Source organism: Arachis hypogaea, chromosome 6 (genome assembly GCF_003086295.3).
Source record: "Arachis hypogaea cultivar Tifrunner chromosome 6, arahy.Tifrunner.gnm2.J5K5, whole genome shotgun sequence".
NCBI classification, from domain to species: domain Eukaryota; kingdom Viridiplantae; phylum Streptophyta; class Magnoliopsida; order Fabales; family Fabaceae; genus Arachis; species Arachis hypogaea.
In genome coordinates, this window is record NC_092041.1 from 104,444,278 (window position 1) to 104,449,220 (window position 4,943).

A 4,943-nucleotide genomic window follows, 5' to 3' on the forward strand; every position below is an offset into this window, starting at 1 on the left:
CCAAATTTTATTTATATAATTTTATTTTTATTTTTATTTTTATTTTTTCTTTTATATTTTATTAGGTTCATGATCATGTGGAGTCACAAAATAAATACTAAAATTAAAAACAGAATAAAAAATAGCAAAAGAAACAGCAAACCCTGGAGGAAGAGCTTACTAGCGTTTGAACGCCAGTAAGGAGCATCTGGCTGGTGTTCAACGCCAGAACAGAGCATGAATCTGTCATTGAAATTCCAAAAACAAGCAACAATCTGGTGTTTAAATGCCAGGATTATACCCTGAGGAGAGCTGGCGTTAAACGCCAGAAACAAGCATGGAACTGGTGTTCAATGGCAGAAACATGTTGCAACTGGCGTTGAACGCCCAAAACAAGCATAAAACTGGCGTTTAATGCCAGAAACAAGCATCAATCTGGAGTTAAACGTCAGGATTGCATGCAGAGCGCATTTTACACGTCTCATTGGTGCAGGGATGATAATCCTTGACACCTCGGGATCTGTAGACCCAACAGGATCATCTCAGGATCTGTGGACCCCACAGGATCCCTACCTACCTCAATTTACCTTCTCTATTCTTCACACAATCCAATAACACTCTTCCCCAAAAATCCTTCACCAATCACCTCAATCTCTCTTCCCCATCACCTCTTCACCACTCACATCCATCCACTCTTCCCCAAAAACCCAACCTACCTTCAAATTCAAAATCCCTTTCCCACCCAAACCCACCCAATATGGCCGAACCTTAACCCCTCTCCCTCCACTATATAAACCCCTCTATCCTTCTTCATTTTCACACAACACAACCTTCTCTTCTCTCCCTTGGCCGAATACACACCTCTCTCCCTTTCCTCCATTCTTTTTCTTCTTTTTCTTCTCTTCTTTCTTTTCTTGCTCGAGGGTGAGCAATAATCTAAGTTTGGTGTGGTAAAAGCATAGCTTTTTTTGTTTTTTCATAACCACTTATGGCACTTAAAGCCGGAAAAACCTCTAGAAAAGGGAAATGGAAGACAAAAGCTTCCACCTCCGAGTCATAGGAGATGGATAGATTCATCTCAAAGGTCCATCAAGACCACTTCTATGAAGTTGTGGCCAAGAAGAAGGTGATCCCTGAGGTCCCTTTCAAGCTCAATAAAAATGAGTATCCAGAGATCCGACATGAGATCCAAAGAAGAGGTTGGGAAGTTCTGACCAACTCCATTCAACAAGTCAGAATCCTAATGGTTCAAGAGTTCTATGCCAATGCATGGATCACTAGGAACCATGATCAAAGTATGAACCCGAATCCAAAGAATTATCTTACAATGGTTTGGGGGAAATACTTAGATTTCAGTCCGGAAAATGTGAGGTTGGCATTCAACTTGCCTATGATGCAAGAAGATACACGCCCCTACACTAGAAGGGTAAACTTTGATCAAAGGTTGGACCAAGTCTTTATGGACATATGTGTGGAAGGAGCTCAATGGAAAAGAGACTCAAAAGGCAAGCCGGTTCAATTAAGAAGACTAGACCTAAAGCCTGTGGCTAGAGGATGGTTGGAGTTCATCCAACGCTCCATCATCCCCACTAGCAATCGATCCGAAGTTACTGTGGATCGGGCCATCATGATCCATAGCATCATGATTAGAGAGGAAGTAGAAGTTCATGAAGTCATCTCTTTTGAATTCTACAAAATAGCCGAAAAATCCTCCACCATGGCAAGGCTAGCTTTTCCTCATCTTATTTGCCATCTATGCTACTCAGCTGGAGTTATCATAGAAGGAGACATCCTCATTGAAGAGGACAAGCCCATCACTAAGAAGATGATGGAGCAAACAAGAGAGGCCATCCACGGATCTCAAGAGACGCATGAGGAAGCTTATCATCAAGAAATCCCTGAGATGCCTCAAGGGATGCACTTTCCCCCAAACAACTATTGGAAATAACTCAACACTTCTCTAGAAGACTTGAGTTATAACATGGACCAATTAAGGGTGGAGCACCAAGAGCACTCCATCATTCTCCATGAGATTAGAGAAGATCAAATAGCTATGAGGGAGGAGTAACAAAGGCAAGAAAGAGACATAGAAGAGCTCAAGGACGCCATTGGTCCTTCAAGGAAAAGGCGCCACCATCACTAAGGTGGACTCATTCATTGTTCTTAATTCTCTGTTTTTCGGTTTTTATACTATATGTTTGTCTATGTTTGTGTCTTTTCTTCATGATCATTAGTATTTAGTAACTATGTCTTAAGGACTATGAATAATTCCATGAATCCTTCACCTTTCTTAAATGAAAAATGTTTTTAATACAAAAGAACAAGAAGTACATGAGTTTCGAATTCATCCTTGAAATTAGTTTAATTATATTGATGTGGTGACAATATTTTTTATTTTCTAAATGAATGCTTGAACAGTGCATATTTTTGATCTTGTTGTTTATGAATGTTAAAATTGTTGCTCTTGAAAGAATGATGAACAAGAGAAATGTTATTGATGATCTGAAAAATCATAAAATTGATTCTTGAAGCAAGAAAAAGCAGTGAAGAGCAAAGCTTGCGAAAAAAAGTAGCGAAAAAAATTAGAAAGAAAAAGAAAAAGCAAGCAGAAAAAGCCAATAGCCCTTAAAACCAAAAGACAAGGGTAAAAAGGATCCAAGGCTTTGGGCATCAATGGATAGGAGGGCTCAACAAAATAAAATCCAGGCCTAAGCGGCTAAATCAACCTGTCCCTAACCATGTGCTTGTGGCATGCAAGTCCAAGTGAAAAGCTTGAGACTGAGTGGTTAAAGTCGTGATCCAAAGCAAAAAGAGTGTGCTTAAGAGCTCTGGACACCTCTAACTGGGGACTTTAGCAAAGCTGAGTCACAATCTGAAAAGATTCACCCAGTTATGTGTCTGTTGCATTTATGTATCCGATGGTAATACTGGAAAACAAAGTGCTTAGGGCCACAGTCAAGACTCATAAAAGTAGCTGTGTTCAAGAATCAATATACTTAACTAGGAGAATCAATAACACTATCTGAACTCTGAGTTCCTATAGATGCCAATCATTCTAAACTTCAAAGGATAAAGTGAGATGCCAAAACTGTTCAGAAGCAAAAAGTTACAAGTCCTGCTCATCTAGTTAGAACTAATATTCATTGATGTTTTGAGATTTATAGTATATTCTCTTCTTTTTATCCTATTTGATTTTCAATTGCTTGGGGACAAGCAACAATTTAAGTTTGGTGTTGTGATGAGCGGATAATTTATACGCTTTTTGGCATTGTTTTTAGGTAGTTTTTAGTAGGATCTAGCTACTTTTAGGGATGTTTTTATTAGTTTTTATGCAAAATTCACATTTCTGGACTTTACTATGAGTTTGTGTATTTTTCTGTGATTTCAGGTATTTTCTGGCTGAAATTGAGGGACCTGAGCAAAAATCTGATAGGAGGCTGACAAAGGACTACTGATGCTGTTGGATTCTGACCTCCCTGCACTCAAAATAGATTTTCTGGAGCTACAGAACTCCAGATGGCGCGCTCTCAATAGCTTTGAAAAGTAGACATCCAAAGCTTTCCAGCAATATATAATAGTCTATACTTTGTTTGAGTTTAGATGACGCAAACTGCCATTCAACGCCAGTTCCATGCTGCATTCTGGAGTAAAACGCCAGAAACACGTCACAAACCATAGTTAAACGCCAAAAATATGTTACAACTTGGCGTTTAACTCCAAGAGAAGCCTCTGCACGTGTAAAGCTCAAGTTCAGCTCAAGCACACACCAAAGTAGGCCCCGGAAGTGGATTTCTGCACTTAGACTTATTTTTGTAAACCCTAGTAGCTAGTCTAGTATAAATAGAACATTTTACTATTGTATTAGTCGTCTTTTGATTGATCTTTAATCAGTGTATGCGATTTTAGACCTTCATGGGGGCTGGCCATTCGTCCATGCCTGGACCATCACTTATGTATTTTCAACGGTGGAGTTTCTACACACCATAGATTAAGGGTGTGGAGCTCTGGTGTACCTCGAGTTTTAATGCAATTACTACTATTTTCCATTCAATTCAGCTTATTCTTGTTCTAAGATATTCATTGCACTTCAACCTGATGGACGTGATGATCCGTGACACTCATCATCATCCATCCTTATGAACCCGTGACTAACAACCACTTCCGTTCTACCTTAGACCGAGCGCATATCTCTTGGGTTCCTTAATCAGAATCTTCGTGGTATAAGCTAGAACCCTTTGGCGGCCATTCTTGAGAATTCGGAAAGTCTAAGCCTTGTTTGTGGTATTCTGAGTAGGATTCAGGGATTGAATGACTGTGACGAACTTCAAACTCGCGATTGTTGGGCGTGGTGACAGACGCAAAAGAATCAATGGATTCTATTCCGACATGATCGAGAATCGACAAATGATTAGCCGTGCTGTGACAAGAGCATTTGGACCATTTTCACTGAGAGGATGGGATGTAGCCATTGACAACGGTGATGCCCTACATACAACTTGCCATGGAAAGGAGTAAGAAGGATTGGATGAAAGCAGCAGGAAAGTAGAGATCCAGAAAGAATACAGCATCTCCATACACTTATCTGAAATTCCTACCAATGATTTACATAAGTATCTCTATCTTATTTTATGCTTTATTTATTATTAATTTCGAAACATCCATAACCATTTATAATACACCTAACTGAGATTTACAATATGACCATCGCTTGCTTCATACCAACAATCTCCGTGGGATCGACCCTTACTCACGTAAGGTTTATTATTTAGACGATCCAGTGCACTTGCTGGTTAGTTGTGCGGAGTTGTGACAAAGTGTGATTCACGTTTGAGAGCGCTACCAAGTTTTTGGCGCCATTGTTGATGATCACAATTTCGTGCAGCAACCATCCTATTATTTTTTTGGGCCTCATCATTGGCATTACTATTACTATTCCTATCAGAATTCCTCCACCAAAATTTTAT